This window comes from Mobula birostris, chromosome 1 (genome assembly GCF_030028105.1).
Source record: "Mobula birostris isolate sMobBir1 chromosome 1, sMobBir1.hap1, whole genome shotgun sequence".
Taxonomy (NCBI): domain Eukaryota; kingdom Metazoa; phylum Chordata; class Chondrichthyes; order Myliobatiformes; family Myliobatidae; genus Mobula; species Mobula birostris.
In genome coordinates, this window is record NC_092370.1 from 211,945,555 (window position 1) to 211,970,135 (window position 24,581).

The following is a 24,581-nucleotide window of genomic DNA, read 5'->3' on the forward strand; positions in this document are numbered from 1 at the left end:
GGTTTCTGGTTAACACGGTGTTAGTGGGATTCATTCTCCTGGCCGTGCATTTAGTTTTTCAGCTGGGCTTGAAGCAGCAGAAAGTCATCGCAGTTGGAGGGTCAAGCTGGAGCACAAAAAACTCTGTCTTACTAAATCCTTGGTACCAACACCATTCTCTCTAATCTATCACCTCTGTTTCAAAGCAAAACTTTCTATTCCTCTCCCTTCCCGACTGCTGCAAATTGTTTAAATCAGAATGATCAGTTTATGTTGCTCTTCTTAAATCTGAAGTAGATTTAATGCTTCTCAGTGGTTACCAAGGAGAGGCAAAAGATTTGCTGGAAGTAAAATTCAATATAATGAAGTACAAGATGGTTCATGGGGTGAAGAAGCAAAGAGGTACATAAATCAATAAAAGTAGTAATGTAAATTCCCAAGTCAAAGGTCTGCAAAGTGATAAGGTTTATTTCCAGAGGAATGAAATACAAAAGTAAAGAGAAACAATGAATTGATATAAAGCATTGGTTAGAGCACTATTACCGAAATGCATGCATTTGTGGCCTCTATGACAGAAGATAGTGAAGCATGAGGGAAATTGCTATAAAGATTTACAAGGATCTTCATGGCATCAGGAAGATGTGACTAGCAAGGCAAAATTAAGCAGGCTGGGTCTCAGGTTTTTTGCAAAAGAAAGATGAAACAGATCTGACAAAGGCTGCTAAAATTAAGAGGGTGTGTGCTATGGTAAACCTTTCATTAATAGCCAATAATAGGATACAATTTTCATTGTTTTCTCATTGTGACCAAATCAAAAGCACCCGATGGGCTTCTGCTATGAGGTGTGTCCAAAGCAAATGAATATAAATGTAAGTCCACCACTAACAAATCAAGCAAAGAAAGGGAGAATTTATTAACTCATTGCTTGCATTGGAGGCAGTGCAGAAAGGTCCTCTAGATGTAGGGAATATTGAACTCTCTTCTATAGAATTAAAGCAATGTATGAAAAGGCAGGGTGGCTCTCCAGCACACCTGAGGGAGAGAAGGCAGGGTGGCTCTCCAGCACACCTGAGGGTGAGAAGGCAGACTGGCTCTCCAACACACCTGAGGGTGAGAAGGCAGACTGGCTCTCCAACACACCTGAGGGTGAGAAGGCAGACTGGCTCTCCAGCACACCTGAGGGAGAGAAGGCAGGGTGTCTCTCCAGCACACCTGAGGGAGAGAAGGCAGGGTGGCTGTCCAGCACACCTGAGGGGGAGAAGGCAGGGTGGCTGTCCAGCACACCTGAGGGGGAGAAGGCAGGGTGGCTGTCCAGCACACCTGATTGGAAGGCAGGGTGTCTCTCCAGCACACCTGATGGGAAGGCAGAGTGGCTCTCCAGTGCACCTGAGTGCTAGAAGGCAGAGTGGCTCTCCAGCGCACCTGATGGGAAGGCAGAGTGGCTCTCCAGCGCACCTGATGGGAAGGCAGAGTGGCTCTCCAGCACACCTGATGGGAAGGCAGAGTGGCTCTCCAGCACACCTGATGGGAAGGCAGAGTGGCTCTCCAGTGCACCTGATGGGAAGGCAGAGTGGCTCTCCAGCGCACCTGATGGGAAGACAGAGTGGCTCTCCAGCACACCTGAGTTCTAGAAGGAAGAATGGCTCTCCAGCACACCTGAGTGCTGGAAGGCAGAGTGTCTCTCCAGCACACCTGATGGGGAGAAGGCAGGGTGATGCTTAGGTGGACCTGAATGAAACACTGCCTTTAGGACCTGAAAGAGATGGCCCAGCAGACCAAGTAGAAGCAGGCACAGGGGTGGACAGACCACAGGGGCAAATTGTGTTTGTCTCAATGAGCCCGTTCCATTAAATCCTCTGAAAGCTTTTCACATATGGTAATGCCCAAGCCTCAACTGGGGCATACATTAAAAACTCCCAAGATATTTCCATGACATCTAGTTATATTCAATAACTTAGTAATTGAAATAAATTTCAATAAGCATATACAACAGTTCATCTCTGTGCGACAGGAGAGCACATATCATAGTACAATACCTGTAGTCTCTGTTTTATTATTTTGTTTATTATTATTCCATGTATTGCACATTGGTATATTATTGTGTATTTTATTATTCTGTACTTTATTATTATATCTATTGTTATTGCTAATTGTTTATTTAAATGTTTCTGCTGTAATGAAATAATTTCCCATTTGGGATAAATAAAGTATTTACTATTATTATTATTTTATTATATTAAATTTTAAAAAGCAAACATTACATTTAAAATGAAATACTATCTAGAACCGCTTTCAAATTATAAAATAGAATTATACCAAAATAAGTAATTGACATATTAACTAATATAAAATTAAAACAACCCTGCTGGCAATGCTTAGGAAATTAGGGTGCATCTGTGGAGATTCTATCAGAGCTGATTAAATTAATGAATGGATTTAATTTTCCATTTTTTGACCTTCACTGAAGCCCCTCAATTTCTATTGAAGAAAATGGGCTTGCAGGCCAGATGTAATCCAGTGTAAGACAGAACTGATCCCTCAATGCAAATTATTTTGCTACTAGATGTAACAGTTGGAGTTTTGCTGGGAAATCACTGGCAGAACTCATGTTATGAGTCCCAAATCCTCCCATCACTATTGCTGAAATATGCCAGAAGGCAAACACCAGCAAAATCCAGGCCAATATTTCCAAATTATTAATTACAAAATGTTTGGATGATCCTGAAATTATGATATAACTTTGGTTTATAGTTGTATCTTTATTAGTGTAATGCCCTAGTTAGGACTTTTACTGATATGCTGTGAGGTATTTTTACTTTAGCAGTTTTCTGCAAGAGCAGTGTGTCCTGTTAGTAAGAGTGTTTTGGCTTCAGCCAAAGATAAGGAGCCTTTTGTCCAATTTAGGAATGTGGCATCATCCAATTGGGTTTGTCTTAGTATGTGCTGTAACTTTCTGCCCAGTGGGATGTGGAGTAAGATTCAAGAGGGCTTGGTGGGATCAGATTTCTGAAGGACAGTAGTCTGATTTGGAGTCTCTTGAGCGGGACGTATGGAAAGAAGATCACAAGGGAAGATGTTCGTAGAATGCCGCTTGTAGGAGAGATCCCATTATCAGAGGTGCTTCGTGCAGATGAATGGTTCCAAGGAGGATGTGTCAATAATCCTGAGAGAGCCAGTTCATTCAAGATAGTCTTCAAGGGAAGTTCAAACCATGGCTTGTGTCCTTCACACAGAACATGGGTTCAGCACGTGAGTAAAGCGAGACGCTCGAATACACCAGAAATGAGCTCCAATGTTTATGTGCACATTTAGACTGGCTTAACTCTAATGGGCCCTTTTGTTTCTCTTTTCTTTTTCTGTAACTGTTAAAGTTGAAAATTTGGTAAATATACTTTGTAATTTTATGCCAGTGTATGATCTGTCATTTCCTGGTGAATGATAACTGTGCATGGGACAATATTTACACAGCATCCACTCGAAGCAATGTTCCTTAATCAGAATGTACCAATTTTCCTGCTTGGCTGAGCCCTAATCATACCAACCCTAGATGTGTGTTGCTTAAGGAAAGTGACCTTCTTACCTCTGGGTCACGTGGCTGTTAGCAGATTTCACTAACAAGCTGAGTTTGTTTCGAGCCCCAGTGAGAGGGGTTCATTTGTAAGAATAGTCTTGCATATACATTATCGCAAGGAAGAATGAGCAAACTTCCTGTTCTGGTAATGACAATCTTTGTTGTCCGTATATGTCAAGTTCTACACCGCACTCAGAAATGAGTTGATGAAAATCCTCTATGCATCATAAGTAGTTAGCTTGCTGCTTTTAATATTTAAGTGCACCGTAAAAAAAAAATGTTCTTCTGCAACGGTTTGACAGGTGTAATGTGATGGATACATTTCAAAGGACATTTGGAACAAATATATCCAGAAGCAAAGGCTCCATGCTGCTATGATATATTCCTGCAATCTGTCCAGCCAAAGGTGGTTCAAGTTGCACAGTGGATGATTTCTACATCATCATGGTAATCCTTCAACCATTGAGAAGGGACACAACATTGAGTCTTGCCGTGGATTCCAAATGAAAACATTTCCTAACTTGCATATCTATAGCCAAGCATGATTGATTATAATTGAGAATATGTTATCACTCTATTTCTAGAAATAGATGGAGCTCTGGACATTTCCTTTCTGCATGCAAAGCAGTTCATTGAGTAGGATTTCACTTTGAATATTTATCCAAAGTCAAAGTATAGTCAAATGTCTCCAAGTCAAATGAGCCCAAGCCAAATAACTTTGAGTTAAATACTAGGAATTCTGCCAAATTGATTTCCAATTTATTTTAATTTATTTATTACCTAATGTTTCTCCCTCTTGCACCATCTGCATGCTTCTTATTGACTTGTCAGTTAATTAATTGTACACATACATGCATTAGACACCAAATGTGGCTTTAGGGTAAATTGGATTAAAATTCAATTCAGTTCTTGGTAATAAACAGTAGCATCTAATTACATTGAAGGTAGTATTTCTGGATTGAGGTATTTAAAGAAATTAACTTTTTGTGGATGAAACCATGAGCATCAGGGTAGAAATTCAATCTCAGTGGCCTGTGCTAAATGTGGGATGCATTGTGCTCCATTTCTGTTGCTGGATCATATTAATTTCAGTAGCGGAGTGCAATTTGTATATGATTGGGGTAGTGGGGCTGGTATGTGGAAGGGGGAAAGAGGAAGTAAACCCCAGGTAAAGAGTAAATGAGGTTGCAACTGAAAACTTGAGGGTGGTGGTGAAAGGAGAGGGAGAGAGGGGGATTAAGGAGAAGTAAGGAGAGAAAGTTACAGAGGATAAGAGAGGAAGGGAAACTGAGGTTGGAAGAAAGGGGTTAAGAGAAGGGTTGGATGAGGGAGAGGGGCACGTGCGAAAGAAGATTTGGTCAAGGGTATTTGTGGTGTAGTGTGTTTGTGTCTGACTGGGCATCTGTGTGTGCTTCCACATATATATATCTCTCTAAGCCAACCAGTAAATATCTCTCTAAGCCACCAAGACTTTGCTCCACTGAAACCTGGTGGAGAAGTCACTGCATGTAAAAGTGAAACGTGCAATGACACCTTCCAATCTTCATTGTGGGGACAGGTTGTCTCCAGTTTCAAGGAATTGCCTTAAGGAGGAAGTCTGAATATAAATATATGAACACAATAGTGCCATACATTTCATTCCTAAATCTCTTCATAGACTAGCACTATTTTAAACTGTGAGACCATAAGACGTGGGAGCAGAATTAGGCCATTTGGCCCATTTTGCTCTGCCATTTGATCATGGCTGGTCCATTTCCCTCTCAACCCAAATTGCAGTGTCTTTTGAGAATTTATTGTCCTATTCTGATATATTTAGTCCTCTTAATATTGTTGTTGAGTGTCACTATTTGCCTCCATAATTTTTAACAGCGAGTTTGATCCAAAGTTTGAGTTATACTCAGCAGAGATCACCATATCCTCGTTAAACTGTCCTACAGATTTAAAAATCTTTGCCAAATGTTTATGTGGAGTTTTAATATTGAAATAGAACAGGTCACGTGATTTTCATATCATTGATATAATTAATTTTGTGTGGGGATTGAATCTGGCATCAAGTGTATTAAATATTGTTTCATATTTGCACTGTTTTGAAGGGAAGGAACCTAAATTGAAAGTGATTTCATCCTTTTATTTACACAATACAAGCAAACACAAATGCAATACAAAGCATCATACAGTGCACAACCTGATTAGATGTATAATCATACCTCCAGCATACTCTATACACCTATAGCAATTATTAATAAAGCACTTCAGTGAGAGTAGCAGCCGCTTTGAATTATTTTTTTTTTTCATTCTGTTCTCACATCAATGAAGTAGGTTATTGATTAGGCTACTTTATATCAGACCACTTGTATTATAAAATTGAACATCTCATACTGATGAATTGCCAGTGTGGTATTTTTAGGATAGATGCAATACTTGAATTTTTCTGCTGCCATGCTTGATGTCAGGGATAAGAAACTATCTCATTATACACAGTGACGTGTTATCAGATCTAAAGAGCAGGCACTAGTTGGCACGCTTCAAGAATTTTCATTACTGCATGATTTCTGAAAATATATTCTTAAACATCTCTATTAAAACTTCCTGTGACCTTTCCTATTCTAAGGAGAACCATACCAGCTTCTGCAGTAACTCCATATAAAGCAAGTAACACCATGCTATGTGAACATCTACTTATCTCGATCTGCTCTCACTCCAATGCCTGGATATCTTTTCTAAAATGCAACATTTACAACAGGCCACAATACTAGTTGAAACCTATTTTCAAGGTTTAGCACTTTATAACCTAGACCACTATGTACTGTACAAAGACAACATGCTCCTAATATCTTTGAATTCATCGTGCCAGCTTTAAAGTTTGTGGATAATTTCCTCACCACTTCAAAAACTGTACCTATCAATTTAGTTTACCTCACTATATAGGAAAGTTACGTCACATCTGGAGTTCCTCCGGTTAGCAGATGATTTCCCTCCACGCACCTCTGACGTGGTGGGGAACCGCGTACGAGGCAAGTTACAGCAGTAGTTTGCCATTGCCTACTGCTGGGTAAGCTTCTAAACAGATCACCAGGCCATAACCCAGCACAGATGGAAAGCATGTAGGGTTGCCAGCTGGGTTTGAACTGGGGACCTTTCGTCCCGAAGTCCGTCGCTGATGCCACTCTGCCACCAGCCGGGTCTTCCTTCAAAATGTCTTCCCTGAAACTTCACTTCAGCAGCCTGCCTTTGTTCTCCAGAAGTCTGCTATTGGTTTTAGCTTCTATTTACCACCTATGGACCTATGGACTAAGACAAATTCTGAATTTTGATATTTAACTTCATTGGGGAACTAGTTCTCCTGCAGTGCTTAGTTAGGAACTGCTGTGTAAAATTACACCACCTTGTCAGCAGATCCTGAGTCAGCCAGTGGTATGCAGTGGGTTTACCTGTCATTACTGCATGATTTCTGAAAATATATTCTTAAACATCTCTATTAAAACTTCCTGTGACCTTTCCTATTCTAAGGAGAACCATACCAGCTTCTGCAGTAACTCCATATAATGCAAGTAACACCATGCCATGTGCAGTAATGACAGGTAAACCCACTGCATACCACTGGCTGACTCAGGATCTGCTGACAAGGTGAGTTTCTGTGGAGCCATCACCCTCTCAAGGTAACCCAGAGCACCAGGACCTGCTGCATTGTGTGAGTGGACTTTCCCTGAGCTTTATGGGGTAGAGACATGGCAATTGCAGGCCCTGGAGGCACATTGCTGGGATCTGAGTGGGGTTGGGGAGGGTAAAAAGCATCGGCCCCAGCACAGACCCCTGTGGCAGCCAACCAAAAAAGGCTTTCTTTATTCCCATTCTTTGCCTCCTGTCAATCAGCCATGGCTTTATTCATGCTAAAATCTTTCCTGTAATACCATGGCCTTGTAGCTTGATAAACAGCCTCACGTGTGGCATTTTGTCAAAGGCCTTCTGAAAATCCAAGTACACAAAGAATCCCAATAAATTTGGAAGCCATGCCTATTTTATCATGGGCCTCCAAGTACCCTGAAACCTCATCCTTAATGACTAACTCCAATACCTTCCCAACCACTGAGGTCAGGCTAACTGGCCTGTCATTTCCTTCCTTCTGCCTCTCTCCCTTTTAGATTTGCTAGAGCTGTTGGGGAGGGTTTAAACTAGTTTGGCAGGGGGGTGGGAATCAGAATGTGAGTGCAGAGATGAGGGTAGAAGGACAAGGGCATGATGCTATGTGTTCTGAGTTGGTAGGAAGGACAGGCAGGGGACAAAACATAAATGGAGCCTGTTGGGGTCATCTATTGCATCCAGTGCTCCTGGTGTGGCCTCCTCTACATCGGTGAAACCCGACGCAGATTGGGGGACCGCTTCGTCGAGCACCTCTGCTCCGTCCACCAAAACGGACAGGATCTCCCAGTAGCCACCCACTTCAACTCTGCTTCCCATTGCCATTCAGATATGTCCAAACATGACGTCCTCTACTGCCATGATGAGGCTAAACTCAGGTTGGAGGAGCAACACCTCATATAGCAGTCGAGGTAGACTCCAGCCCTTTGGTATGAACATAGAACTCTCCAACTTCTGGTAATTCCCTCCCCCTCCTTTCCCCTATCCCTATGTCGCTCTGCCCCCTCCCCCAGCTGCCTATCACCTCCCTCATGGTTCTGCCTCCTTCTACTACCCATTGTGTTTTCCCCTATTCTTTCTTCACCTTTCCTGCCTATCACCTCCCGGCTTCCCCTCCCCCACCCCTTTATCTTTCCCCTTACTGGTTTTTCACCTGGAACCTACCAGCCTTCTCCTCCCCACCCTCCCCCCACCTTCTTTATAGGGCCTCTGCCCCTTCCCTCTTCAGTCCTGACGAGGGGTTCTGGCCCAAAATGTCGACCGATCTTTTCCACAGATGCTGCCCGACCTGCTGAGTTCCTCCAGCGTGTTATAAATGTAGCCAGTTAGAGGGGTTGAAATGTGTTTATTTCAATGCTAAGAGTATTAGGAATAAAGGGGATGAACTTAGAGCATGGATCAGAACGTGGAACCACAATGTGGCCATTACTGAAACTTGGCTAGAGGAAGGGCAGGATTGGCTGATGCAGGTACTGGGGTTTAGGTGTTTTAAAAGGAATAGGATGGGAGGTAGAAAGGGGGTGTGGGGGGAGTAGCATTACTGGTCAAGGATAGTATCACGGCTATAGAAAGGGAGGACGCTGTAGAGGGAGTGTCCACTGAGTCGGTGTGGGTGGAAGCCAGAAAAAGAAAGGGATCAATCACTATGCTGAGAGTGGTCTATAGGCCCCTAAATAGCCCTTGGGACACCGAGGAGCAGATAAACAGGCAGATTTTAGAATGGTGCAAGAAATACAGGGTTGTGGTTATGGGTGATTCCAACTTCCCTCATATTGACTGGCACCTCCTGACTGCAAAGGGGATAGACGGGGCTGAAATTGTCAGGAGTGTTGAAGAAGGATTCCCGACACAGTATGTGGACTGGCCGATGAGAGGAGAGGCCATACTGGATCTAGTTCTGGGTAATGAACCTGGTCAGGTGGCAGACCTCTTGGTAGGGGAGCATTTTTAGTGAGAGTGACTGAGGGGCAGCCGTTCGGTGGACCTGGTGTCGATGTGTTTATCTGGGAGTCTGGATGTCTTCAAGAATTCCCACATCTCACACAAAGAACCCATCACAGCCCCTGGAGCCATTCTCACTGTTCTAACTATGTACTAATAGACTAAGAATGAAGAAGAAACTTACCACGTACATGGAGATGTCATGGGTAAGTTTTTTACGCAGAGAGTGGTGAGAGCGTGGAATGGACTGCCGATGACGGCGGTGGAAATAGATACGATGGGGTCTTTTAAGAGACTCCTGGATGGATACATGGAGCTTAGAAAAATAGAGGGTTATGGGTGACCCTAGGTAATTTCTAAGGTAAGGACATGTTTGGTACAGCTTTGTGGGCTGATAGCTTTGTGCTGTAGGTTTTTTATGTTTCTACGTTTCTATAACCTCACTAAAGCCCGACGAACCAAAGCCTCCCACTGTGACAGTGGTCTAATCACACAATTTTGCTTGATCATTTTCAGTCTGATTATCACCTGAAAGAACTAACTATATAGTAGTAAGTTTCTAAGAAGCTCAACTTTCAAAGTTCATTAAGCAAAACAGCAAAATCTGCTTTCAGCCTCATTATCCATGCTTGTAATCCAAAAGTTAGTTTGCACAGAAGCAGAACTGCATAAGCTATTAAGTTACCTTATGTACTTGAATACCTTTGCCTAGCCCTTTGCTAACTTTGCTACTTACATGAAAAACTATTTTAAAACTCTGCAATACCTACTTGCTAAATACTTGGAGTAAAACCTTAACCATGCTTTGCACAGAGATTTATTATGGAAGGAAGCATGTTATGCAACAGCCAAAACTGAAATGGAGGATGCTGGGAGTGCTCAACAGGTCAGGAATCAAAAGCGTAGAAAGAAACACAGTATTTTAAATGTACGATCAAAAGTCATCGGCCTGAGATGTTTCTGTTCCTCTCATTACTAGACCACTGAGCATTTCCAGCATTCTTTGTTTTCATTTCACATTTCAAATATCTGCAGGTTTTATTTTGCCTTTTCTGTTACAGAATGATCCCAGATTTGTTTTGTTTTTAAAGATTTCACCTCATGTAACAACGTAGAAAAAAACCCCCTCAAAATTAGAATTCTAGTATCAGTTAAATTATCATTAATCATCTACATTATTCTTGCTTCCGTATCAACATTCCAAAAACATGAATTTTCTCTGTTTGCTTCTGATTGATAGTAGATTTAATTTGGTGAGATTTTCTTCATATTTTTGACTCCTGAATTGCACACTTGGTGATCCTTCCAATTCTTCCTGTAGGTTCAGTCATTTTTTTAAGATATGGCATTAAATAAACCATTAAATTCTCTAAATGTTATTTTACCAGTGAGTATCAATAAATCATTACCTAGAGGAATGCACTTAAATGGACTGTAAGATATTCCTGTGGCTTTAGAATTTCCTTTGTTCTAACGTTCTTTTTTTTTCTCAGAGCTTCAATTTTAAATATATCACGGACAGTCAATATCACCGTAACTGGAACAAATACAGTATATCTTTCCATCATCACACTACTTAAGCTGCCACGGGATAATTGTCATTTCTTTAGCTATTCAACTGCACCATATCACCACGGTTGTTAGATTATTCATGATATACAATACAATTCATGCAAACAACACGCAGAACAGATTGTTTCAAGATCCCATTAGGTTTTTCTCTTGAATCAGCCTTTGCAATATATTTGTCACTTTTTTTTTCTGTTTCCCAGGATGTTTTAAATCCAGGTAGCAAACTTGAAATTAAACCTTTAGAAGTTTTCGGTACTTGAATGTCTTCTGAAAATACCAAGGAAATACAAACACTACACAGGCTCGTGGCCTGGATTTTCAGGATCACTGATTTCTGATTCTATGCTCTCGGGGTCTGTGAAATGTCAGCCATTGACAGTATTCAAAACAGGGATCAATACCCTTTCAGATATTGAAGGAATCAAGGAATGTTTGGGTGGTGGGGAATGGAAAAACATTTGATTAAAAATGAGCCATGGTCTTGTTGAATAGCACAGCACATTTGTGGGGCCAAATGCTCATTTGTCTCATGCTATCATGCTGCTAGATTGAGAGTTTGGATTGAGAGTTTGGACCACAGCTGTGTTGCTAATCCAGCAGATTATTCATTATGTGATCAAATACCGATAAAACACTTAAATCATATGGCAGGGATATAATGATATAGGTTACCTAATGGTGATAGATGGAACCGTGAGCTCAGTTAGTAAGAACAGTAAATGGGTGCTGTGGTAGTGTAGCAATTAGTGTGACACTATTACAGCTTGGGATGCCAGAGTTCAGAGTTCAATTCCGGCACTGTCTGTAAGGAGTTTGTATGCTCTCTGTGACTTCGTGGGTTTCCTCTGGGTGCTCCAGTTTCCTCACACATCCAAAGATGTACCGGTTAGTAGATTAATTGGTCACTGTAAATTGTCCAGTAATTAGGCTAGGAAGGCATCATTCCAAGGTGCGAACCATTTGAAAAGAACAAGTCTCATCAGCAGTGAGTTATTATTTGAAGTAGCAAGTGAGAGCGAGAGACATTGTTGCAGGATGGGAGCCACCTGAAAAGAACACTCCTCATTAGAAGTGAGTTTTATTTAAGCCAATAAAAAGAAGGGACGTATAAACGAAGCGGCCATTATTGGAGTGGGCGAGTGTTAGTGTGAGGCTTTGGCTCAACAGTTTTGGGCGAGAACAGGCTTGGGCAAGTATGCGTTCTAAGTAAATTTCTTGTGGGATTCTTCTCCTCTTTCTTTGTTTGTGAGTGCACTGAAAATTGATTCAGTTAGTCATATGTTCTTTGTGTCAGATGTGGGAACGCTGGGAGACCTCCCAGATAACTACACTTGCACAAAGTCTCTAGAAGGGAAGGGGGAAGAAGAGGAGCGCTGTGGTGATAGGGGAATCCATAGTTCGAGGATTGGACAGGAAATTCTGTGGTCATGAGAGAGACACCTGGATGGTGTATTGCCTCCCAAGAGCCAGGGTCAAGGATGCCTTGCATCGGTTCCACAGTATTCTAAAGGAGGGCTGTGAGCAGCCAGAACTCGTAGTACATATTGACACTAATGACATAGGTAGGAAAAGGAGAAGGTCCTGAAGAGAGAATATAGGGAGTTAGCTGGAAATCTAAAAAGCAGGACCTCCACAGTAGTACACCCCAAATGCTGGAGGAACTCAGCAGCCAGGCAGCGTCTAGGAAAAGAGTACAGTCGACGTTTTGGGATGAACCCCTTCGACAAGTTTCGGCTCGAAACATCAGCTGTACTCTTTTCCTAGATACTGCCTGGCTTGCTGAGTTCCTCCAGCATTTTGTGCGTGTTGCTTGGATTTCCAGCATCTGCAGATGTCTCTTGTTTGATTTGGACCTCCAGAGTAGTAATCTCTGGATTGTTGCTTGTACCTTTGCCAGTGAGGATAAGAATAGGATGATTTGGCAGATGAATTCATGGCTGAGGAATTAGTACAGTGGGCAGTGTTTCAAAATTCTGGATGGTTGGAATCTCTTCTGGGGAAGGTATGACCTGTACAAAAGGGACAGATTACACCTGAACCCAAGAGAGACCAATATCCTTGTGGGCAGGTTTGCTAGAGCTGTTGGGGACAGTTTAAGCTAATTTGTCAGGAGGATGGGAACCAGAGTGAAAGGGCTGAGGATGGGGCAGTTGGTATACAAGTGTGTAGTGAGAAGATGAGGAAGGGCAGGCAGACGATAGGGCCAAATTGCAGTCAAGGGGATGAGCTGAAGTGTAACATGGAAGCAAAATTGAAATGGTGATGAAGACAGGACTGAATGTGTTATATTTGAATGCACACAGTATGTGGAATAAGGCAGATGATCTTGTAACACTGCTAGAGATTGACAGGTATGACGTCGTGGGCATTACTGAGTTGTGACTGAAAGAAGATTACAGTTGGGAGCTTAACATCTAAGAATATACATTGAATCGAAAGGACAGGCGGGTAGGCAGAGGGGGTGGTGTGGCTGTGTTTGTAAAAAATGAAATCAAATCCTGAGAAAGAGGTGACATAGGATCGAAAGACATAGAATCCTTGTGGTAGAGTTAAGAAACTGAAAAGGTAAAAAGATTGATGGGAATTATATATTGGCCTCCAAACAGCAGCTTGGATTTTGGATATAAATTACAAAAGGATATAGAAAAGGGCTGTAACAAGGACAATGCTATGATAGCCAAGGGGGATTTCAAGATGCAGGTAGATTGCAAAAATCAGGTTGATGCTGGATCCTAGGAGAGAATTTATAGAATGCGAATGAGATGGCTTTTTAGAGCAGCTTGTGGTTGAGTCCACTAGGGGATCAGCTATTCTGGATTGGGTGTTGTGTAATGAACCAGACTTGACTGGATTGGAAGCAGATTTGTTTAATTTTGATTAAATACGGCATATAACATAGCAAAACTGTGTGCAAAGTTAGAGGATTAGAGGAAGCTTTTATAAACCAACAGAAAGCAACTGAAAAAAATCCATAAGGAGAGAAAAGATAAAATATCTAACCAATGACATAAAAGAGGATACAAAACGATTTTTCAGATGCCTAAAGAGTAAAAGGGAGTTGCGATCGGACCACTGGAAAATGAAGCTAGAGAGGTAGTAACAGAGGACAAAGAAATGGTGGATGAATCAGCATTTTGTGTCATTCTTCACTATGGAAGGCACCAGCAGTAGGCCAGAAATTCATGCGTGCCAGAGGTGTAGATGCTATTACTAAGGAGAAGGTGCTTGGGAAGCTGAAAAGTCTGAAGGCGGATAAGTCACATGGAACAAATGGAGAACACCCCAGGGTTCTGAAGGAGGTATCTGAACAGATCGTAGAGACATTGGTAATTATCTTTCCAGAATCACTAGATTCTGGAATGGTTTCGGAGGAAAGGTGAATTGCAAATGACACCCCACGCTTTAATAAGGGAAGCAGGCAGAAGACAGGAAATAATAGTTCAGTTAGCTTGGCCTAAGTGGTTGGGAAGTTGTTGAAGTCGATTATTAAGGATGAGGTTTCGGGCTAATGAAGGCACATGATAAAATAGGCCAAAATCAGCATGGTTCCTTCAGGGGAAATCTTCCCTGACAAATCTGTTTGAATTCTTTGAGGCAGGTTAGACAAAGGAGAGTCAGTTAACTAGGATGTTGTTTACTAGGATTTTCAGAAGATCTTTCACGAGGTGCCGCATATGAGACTGTTTGACAGCATAAGAGCCCATGATATTACAGCAAAGGTACTAGCATGGATAGAAGATTAGTTGACTGGCAGGAGACAAAGTGGGAATAAAATGGCCCTTTTCTAGTCTATATATAACTTCCATCAGGGTATTTTTAATCTTGCAGTTTCATAGCTCTACACATAACGATTCTACTCCTTCTGACCTACGGCCCTTGGGAAGAAGCTGTTTTTCAGTCTGACTGTCTTGGCTAAGATGTTTCTGTATCTCCTATTAGATGGTAAGAGATTGAACAGCCAGTGTCCAGTATGATGTTCCGAGGACACTGTAGCCATTGAGAATTGTAGGTTGTCTCCAGGTCTGGTAGTCGAGTCCCAGTGATATGCTGAGTTGTCTTCATCACCCGTTGGAGTGCTTTGTGATCTGTCTTGCTCCAGGCAGAGTGTCACACTACAATATGGATTTCCAATCATCAGGTAAGCTTGAAAGTTTAAAAAAAATTGCAAGTGTTATTTACATACAAGTTGAAAGAAAGATTGCAATATAGTAAGGTAGAAGCCAAATTATTATGAACCAGCTGATGCCTTTATCTGTGTAAATATTACTTATTTTTTGATTCTCAGATGACTGTGGCTATGCTAATCTTGTTGGTTGTTTTTCTTTGCATGGTATTCCTGATGCTCTTAGAGTTGATCTTTTCACAGATTTGATCTTTTCACAGATTCCAGTGGCACATCACAAGTGAAATTCCTATCACTTATGCCAGGAACACAGTCTGGTCAGACTAGCATCAGAGGGTCTGTTCTGGTCATGAAGTGAAAAGAGTCAAAGCTTTGTTTTCAGTTTATAATTTTTTAATTGTTTAACACTTCCTCCTGTTCCATCTTATATTTTTAACAATTTTATTTGTCTTTAGTCAATGTTTTAATGTTATTATAGGTTTCTGGACCCGGCTGGCGGTGTAGCGGCATCAGCGCCGGACTTTGGGACGAAGGTCCCGAGTTCGAATCCAGCCGGCTCCCCTGCACGCTTTCCATCCGTGCTGGGTTACGAGCTGGCGATCTCTTTGGAAACTCACCCAGCAGAAGGCAATGGCAAACTACTGCTGTAACTTGCCTCGTATGCGGTTCCCCACTATGTCAGAGAGGCATGGAGGGAAATCACCTGCTAACCGGAGAAACTCCGGATGTGACGTACCTTTCCTTTATGTATTTCTGAATATCAGGAATTAACAGAAATATTCAAAACTATTCACACATTTGACAGCCAGCAAAGCCAATGGACATGGCTGATATGACTGTCAATTACTTCCACATCAAAATAAACTTTATTGATAATAAAAATATATTTACAAGAATAATCTGCACAAAGCCTTTTCATCACTACATTCATAGTCAATGCTTAAGTAGAGTTCTATTACACTCCTTTAAACCAATAGGATGGTAGTCACTCATGTGGGCCCCTTTAAACCCATAGGACTGTGGTCACTCATATGGCCCCTTAAGGTGATACACCTCTACAATAAATGACTGTCAAATTTTAATGAACAATACATGTTCTTACCCACCCATGCGAAGGCATTACACTCTACAATGCTGTGTTACCATGCATAGTCTTGCCATTTATACTTTATACTTTATTGTCACCAAACAATTGATACTAGAACGTACAATCATCACAGTGATATTTGATTCTGCACTTCCTGCTCCCTGGATTACAAATATTAAATATTAAAAATAGTGAAAATTAGTAAATATTAAAATTTTAAATTATAAATCATAAATAGAAAATAGAAAAATGGAAAGTAAGGCAGTGCAAAAAAACCGAGAGGCAGGTCCGGATATTTGGAAGGTACGGCCCAGATCCGGGTCAGGATCCATTCAGCGGTCTTATCACAGTTGGAAAGAAGCTGTTCCCAAATCTGGCTGTATGAGTCTTCAAGCTCCTGAGCCTTCTCCCGGAGGGAAGAGGGACGAAAAGTGTGTTGGCTGGGTGGGTCGTGTCCTTGCTTATTTAGACTTGGCATGGCACCTGCAAGCAGACTGAAATAACTTGGTTCAGTTCTGCAGCCTCACAGATCCAGGGACCTTGATTCGATCCTATCCTTGGTTGCTGTCTATTTGGAGAATGCATATATTTCCAGTAACCCCCTGGGTTTCTGCCATATTGTCTAGTTTCTTTCCAGTGATGTGCTAATAAGGCAATTGGCTTCTGAACATTACCCCTTAGGGTAGGAAAGTGGCAAAAGAATGGAAAGTGGAGTTGATGTGTATGTGAGAGAGTAAATTTCTGAGCCACCAGAAGTAGGAAATGAAACTGATAGTTACTCTTTTAGGAGCTGGGAGCTGGCAAGAACCCAATATGCTGAGTAGCCTCCTTCTGTGATGTAATAAATAAGGAAGTTAGGTCAGTAAATATGGGGGCTCGTTGCTGGTTGCAAGCATTGGCCTATTCAGTAATTAATCCAAAATCCCCAAGTTGGTGTTCTCCTCTTTGGCATCGCTGTAAGAGCATCATAAAGTTTTGCAAAGCATTTTTCAAGACATCGTTGTGAAGGCATGCTTAGTTATATTTTTGCAATCTCTTTATGAAAGTCATCATAAATAAATAAAGAGGGAATATATTTAAGTTTGGACTATATGGGTAGCATCTCTGGTGAAGGGGTTTGCTGTGTCCATTCTGGGGCAGCTCACTCACCTTTAGTCCCCACCGGAGACTCAGCTCTCGCCTGTAGCTCCAAGTAGCTTGCAGCTGCGGCCACACCCCGGTACACCACTTCAACAGGTAGCCTAAACCAGGTGAGGGTAGCAGTGGACTCATACCCCAGTGAGGTAGGGACATAGCTGTCCTGGCATGGAAAGTCAGCTCCGACGGACCGGGTGGATGAGATCTACAGTGAGGTTCAATGGCCAGAAAGGCAGTACTGCAGATTGCAATACCCAGTGCAATGGCATTTCCACTTTAAAAACTCTCCTGCACAGGTTTCCTGTCATCGTCAGCCACAGTGGACAACTACCATATTTAAATTCAGAAACAAAAACATAAGTATGTTTCTGTCATTCAGGCTTCACAAGCAGAGGCTAATTCTAGCTTCTATGACACTGAACAACTAAAAATAAAAGCTCATAAATAGATAAATCACTCTTCTCACATAGAACAATTTGTGCAAATTGTGTATGTCATTGTATATTCTGCAAGTCAGCTGCAAATGAGTCAGTTTACAAAGGTTTGGACTTTGAATGATATGCTAATCATCCCTAATCCTTAATACATTCAATTGCTATAAAGGACCAAATAACCCACTTTCCAGGTTTGTTATCCATCCCAGATGGAGAAAACATAAGTTTGTAACGCAGAGTAAGAAAAATATATAGTTACTTGGATTGTGACACTAAAGCCAGCAGATTATTATCTGAAGTGTTTGCTGGCTGAAAGCTATTTTGTGTTCTTGCGTACAAACAAGGAAATTTAAACACTACACAAAACCTCTGATAACATTTGTCATTACTTTTCCAAAATAATGAAATATGTATGTTGTTCACCCTTGTCTAAACTACACAATCTGCTGTTTTTTTTAATGTAGTCAGGAACTATTCTACAGGTTTTTACAACAAATAACTAGAATCCTTTAAGGTTTATTTTCTAGAGGATATTATAGATAATATGCTCTAAATATAATGATATTCTCCTAAAAATAATGATAGACTTTGTAAAGTTCTATGAAAGGAACAGTGTTAGTATTTTAAGTATTCAAAATAATAGGATTTAGCTCCATACCTTTATTTTGTACAGCAGTCATAGAGTATATGTTTCAGAATTAGGTTTAGAAATGAGGATAAAGTGGACTCTTAGATAAAATATATCTTTTTTGGCATCTGAACCGCTGTTGCAAGCAGAATCTTGAAACTATTGCAAGTGTGGAGTTGAATCTGAAGTGGAAGGAATGGAGTGGTGTGGTTTCTGATATGAAATTGAAGTCAATCTACTAAACTGGGCTGCTTGATGCAACTGTTTGCTGTTGATATTGGTTTGTGGCTTAAAAAGAATTGTGACAGAAGTCATTCATGGGTTACTACGTAGACAAGGTCTCTTGCTGTATCTGAGAACACGCACCCATCCCTTACAACGGGGGTTCCCAACCTTTTTCAATGCCGTGGACCCCTACCATTAACAGAGGGGTTCGTGGATCCCAGGTTGGGAACCCCTGCATTACAATGAGTACTGATCATAGCTTCGAAAACCGCTTCCTGTATTGCATGGTGAAAGTTTGTACATGCTTTATGGTGTGGTGTCAGGAAGTATACAATGGGGGCAGCCTAGAGAAAAAAAAGTTACTTAAATCTGGCAGGTGAAACGAATCTAAGTAAGATAATAATTGTATAATAAAACTATAGGCCATACTATCAGATTAAATCAATTTTGGGCCTATTAAAGAGGTGGGGGTATCAAAATTAACACATTCTTGTTATTTCTGATGCTGCCAGTAAATAACTGTCTTGCTGTTGAATCATTTGAATGATTGTTTTGCTCATCAAGAGCTAGACATGCTGTACTTCGAGACTTACCTCAGTAGAAGGCCCTTGTCTTCACGCATCTCGCGCTCTGCAGTAATCAATTCCACAACTCACAGTTTGCCTACACTGTTCAACGAAGCAACCACATCCTTCACAGTTGGCATGATGCTTACTTATACTCATTGCCACCTCTCGAAGAACAAAATGGGTCCTAATGAGACAGAAAAAAAGATAAAGATTATCTTTCTTTGTCACATGTACAGAATCAGAATCAGGTTTATCACCAGCATGTGACGTGAAATTTGTTAACTTAGCAGCAGCAGTTCAATGCAATACATAATCCAACAGAGAGAAAAAAAATCATGATAAGAAATAAAATAATAATAATAAATAAGTAAATCAATTACTTTTATTGAATAGATTAAAAAAACATGCAAGACCAAAATACTGTATATTTTTTTAAAAAGTGAGATAGTGTCCAAAGATTCAATATCCATTTAGGAATGGGATGGCAGAGGGGAAGAAGCTGTTCCTGAATCGCTGAGTGTGTGCCTTCAAGCTTCTGTACCTCCTACCTGTGCAAGGAGTGGTGCCCCACACAGCCTTTTGAACTGTGCCTTGTACGGCATGAAAATGCCTACTTTCGGCGGGAGGAGAAGATGGCAGTGCGATGCAGCGTGCACAGCTCTCCGGTGAAATGATATCGTATCTGTTAAATAGGGGCCGTGGACAATTCTGATTTGATGGAGACAGACGTGAAAGCACAGAGGAACACCTGGAGAAGTTTCTGAAATGCTGGTTTGCTGCTGCTTCTACTGTGCGATCGAGAATCTCCGGAGGGAAGGCCCCAAAATCCCCGGCTTTGCCTGCTGCTGGCGACCGAGGCTGAGGTCGAAGTATTCGGTAGAGATGGTGCTCGGTACTCTGTGTTGGAGGGCTGATCAGAGTTCGAAGTTTTCGGATGACTCTGAGTCGGACTGTGGTTGGGCATGGCAGGGGGAGTTTTCTTCCTTCTCCCGTCTGCGTGAGATGTGGGACTTCCGAGAGATTTTGAACTTTTTTACTGTGCCGTAGCCTGTTCTTCATCAAGTTATGGTATTGTTGCACTGTTGTAACTATATGTTATAACTATGTGGTTTTTGTTAGTTTTTCAGTCTTGGTCTGTTCTGTGTTTCTGTGATATCACACCGGAGGAGTATTGTATCATTTCTTAATGCATGCATTACTAAATGATGATAAAAGAGGACTGCGTGTCCTCATAATCTAATCTAAAATCCCTGATGCTAGCCTCTCAGGTCTGAGTTGACGTCATCATACCTGATGGTTATAGTGAGAAAAGGGCATGGCCTGGGTGTTGGAGGTTCCTAATAATGGACGCTGCCCTTCTGAGACGCCGTTCCTTGAAGATGTCCTGGGTACTTTGTAGGCTAGTACCCAAGAAGAAGCTGACTAGATTTACAACCTTCTGCAGATTCTTTTGGTCCTGTGCAGTAGCCCCTCCATATTAGACAACGATGCAGCCTGTCAGAATGCTCTCTACTGTATAACCATAGAAGTTTTCGAGTGTATTTGTTAACATGCCAAATCTCTTCAAACTCCTAGTAAAGTATAGCCGCTGTCTTGTCTTCTTTATAACTACATCGATATGTTGGGACCAGGTTAGATCCTCAGAGATCTTGACACCCAGGAACCTGAAGTTGCTCACTCTCTCCACTTCTGATCCCCCTATGAGGATTGGTGTGTGTTCCTTTGTCTTAACCTTCCTGAAGTCCACAATCAGCTCTCTCGTCTTACTGACGTTGAGTGCCAGGTTGTTGCTGCCGCACCATTCCACTAGTTGGCATATCTCACTCCTGTACGCCCTTTTGTCGCCACCTGAGATTCTACCAATAATGGTTCTAACATCAGCAAATTTATAGATGGTACTTGAGCTCTGCCTAGACACACAGTCATACACATGATACGGCCGGTAAGTTGGAGGGTCACCATGGCCTCCAGGTCGCATACAACAGACATCCGGGGGGGGGTTGTGTAGTGACACTAGTGGTGCAGGGCACAGAATATCGGGACTTTACGTTACTGGTCTTGCCTCAACTGTGTGCCCCTGTGCTGTTGGGGTTGGACTTCCAGAGCCACCTGAAAAGCGTGACAATGAAGTATGATGGGCCCCTCCTGCCAATTACTGTCATAAATCCCCTGTTTTGTAGAGATATGTCACGTACCCCGCTACTGACCCACCCAACATCATACCAACTGCCACACTACCGACACCACTTGCGGCCTCTCCACCCTCAGGATCCCTCCCCCACCGTTGTTCGCCAACCTGACCCCCCGACTGTAAACCTGTGGCAACTAAAAGCAGGAGGTACAGCGCGGGGGACAGAGCTTTCATTAAGTCGGAGGTGTAGCGGCTGCTCAGGGAGGGAGTCACTGAGGCAAGCACAAGTCCTTGGAGGGCGCAGGTGGTGGTTGTTCGGAACGGGGAGAAGAATAGGATGGTCGTGGACTATAGCCAGACCATCAATAGGTTCACGCAGCTCGACGCATACCCTCTACCCCGCATCGTGGATATGGTCAATCAGATAGCACAGTACAAGGTGTACTCGACCATAGACCTAAAATCCGCTTACCATCAATTCCCCATCCGCCGGGAGGACCGCCCTTACACTGCCTTCGAGGCGGATGGCAGGCTTTATCAATTCCTGCGCGTCTTCTTTGGTGTCACGAATGGTGTATCTGTCTTCCAGAGGGCAATGGACCGGATGGTGGACCAGTGCCAACTGAAGGCCACGATCCCATATCTGGATAACATCACCATCTGCGGTCACCACCAGCAGGATCACGACAACAACCTCCAAAAATTTCTCCAAGCGGCAAATCTTTCAACCTCACCTATAACAAGGACAAGTGTGTATTTGAGACCACCCGACTTGCTATCCTTGGGTGTGTCGTGGAGAATGGAGTCATTGGCCCTGACCCCGACCATATGCGCCCCTTTTTGGAACTCCCTCTTCCCAATACCCTCAGAGCCCTCAAAAGGTGCCTGGGCTTCTTTTCATATTACGCCCAATGGGTCTCTAACTATGCAGACAAGGCCCGCCCCCTGGTCAAGTCCACCACATTCCCCCTCTCTGCCGAGGCCCACGCGGCCTTCAACCGCATAAAAGGGGACATTGCCAAAGCAGCAATGCATGCGGTGGATGAGGCCATTCCCTTCCAAGTAGAGAGTGACGCCTCCGACTTTGCGCTGGCTGCTACCTTCAACCAGGCAGGAAGACCAGTGGCGTTCTTCTCCCGTACCCTTCAAGGCCCTGAAGTTCAGTACTCTGAGGTAGAGAAAGAGGCCCAGGCCATAGTGGAAGCTATAAGGCACTGGAGGCACTATCTTGTGGGCAAAAGGTTCACCCTGCTAACTGACCAGCGCTCAGTCGCATTCATGTTTAATAATCAGCAGCAGAGCAAAATCAAAAATGATAAAATTCTGAGGTGGAGAATCGAACTCTCCACCTACAACTATGACATCATGTACAGGCCTGGGAAGCTCAACGAGCCCTCCGATGCCCTACCCCGGGGAACATGCGCCAGCGCGCAGATCAACCGGCTGTACGCCCTACATGTAGACCTTTGCCACCTGGGAGTCACCGGGCTTTTCCACTTCGTGAAAGCCCGGAACCTGCCTTACTCCCTTGAGGAGATCAGGATGATGACCAGGGACTGCCAAGTCTGTGCAGAGTGCAAACCGCACTTCTACCGACCCGAAAAGGCACAACTCATCAAGGCCACCCACCCCTTTGTGCGTCTGAGTGTTGACTTTAAGGGCCCCCTTCCCTCCACCGACCGCAATGTTTACTTTCTTAACGTAATTGACGAGTACTCGCCGTTCCCCTTCGCCATCCCCTGCCCCGACACCACTACCATGTCAGTTATAAAAGCCCTGCACAAGCTCTTCACTCTGTTCGGATACCCGTGCTATATCCACAGTGACAGAGGGTCCTCATTTATGAGTGATGAGCTGCGCCAATATCTACTGGCTAGGGGAATTGCAACCAGTAGGACCATGAGCTATAATCTCCGGGGGAGTGGATAAGTAGAGAAGGAGAATGGCACAGTGTGGAAAGCCACACTCTTAGCCCTCAGGTCAAAGGGACTGCCGGTCTCCCGCTGGCAGGAGGTTCTTCCCGAGGCACTCCACTCCATCCGCTCCCTGTTATGCACAGCCACCAATGCCACCCCTCATGAGCGGCTCTTTTCTTTTCCCAGAAAGTCGACCACCGGGACCACCCTACCATCTTGGCTGACGTCCCCGGGGCCAGTGCTGCTCCGGAAACATGCGAGGAGCAATAAATACTGCCCGATAGTCGAGAGGGTTCACTTACTTCATGCGAACCCCCAGTATGCCTACGTGGTTTTACCTGATGGGCGGGAGGACATGGTCTCCATCCGCGACCTGGCGCCCGCAGGAGATCTGGGCCCCTACCCTGAACACTCCGTGGTGACTATTGACCCCGTACCCACCAATGTATGTACCTACGAGACACCGTGCACTCCAAACCCTATACAGACACCACACGACACTCCCATACTGGGCGTGACGCACACGCACGAGGGGTTACCGACGCCTAACGTGCTGGCACCTGAAGTCAGGCCGGAGCCCGCACAACCGCCATTGCCGGTGCTACGTAGATCACAACGACGGACTTGACCGCCTGATAGACTTGACCTGTAAATATACTTGTTTTAAATATTGTCAGTCACTTCACCCCGCGGGACTCTTTTTTTTTAAAAAGGAGGGGTGAATGTGGTAAACCATGTATATATGTTGTGACTCGGTTACCTGTCTGGACACACCCCTCTGCTGACTGCCCCTGTGGCTCCTCCCACAGAGTCCTGTATAAAGGTGTTCGCCTTGCCCCTCCCCCTCAGTCTGGGGGCAGACACTCACTGTGGAGGTCGTATTGTACAGCGAATAAAAGCCTTTCAGTATTTTACCAAACCTCAGTCTTTTGGAGTAATTGAAGGTGCTTCAGAGGACAGATTACCTCAGACCTAAAGAATATTACAGAAATACAAATACTCCGGTTTCAATAGAATTTATTTGTTGATTGCTCAGGAAGCAGCTCTATAATGAGTGACTACTAACATCAAACAACAAATCAAATGGGTGAATACGAGGTTAATTTTTTTTGTCTCAGTTTTATCGACATGGTGAACACTGATGCACCTCTGGTAGAAGCTATGTATCTGGCGCAAATTATGTGCAGGTCAGAAATAATTAATAAAAATTTGAGATAAAACCAAAAAAAAATTGAAAACACTCAGCAGGGCAGGCAGTACCGATGGAGAGGAAAAATAGAACTCAAATTTCAGACTGACAACCTTGCTTGGGCATTTTAAATGGTGAAAATTCTGCACAGTTTCAATTTCTTATTGTAAGATATGTCTGGTAACTGGAAATAAAATAACACAGTGAATTTTATTGATATGCATCATATATGGCTGCAACTGGAAGAAAGCAATGATACAGTATGACTCAAAGAATTTGATTATGTTGTGCCCTAAAATTGTTTAGGAGTCTAAAGTTTGAGGCTTTGGCTCTAGAGGTTTCAGCAAGTAACCACAGGTGAATAGCAGAAAGGGACATGTAAGCGGGTTAATCAGGTATGGATGCAGGATCAAGTGATGTGTTGCAGCCAAATGATGTGA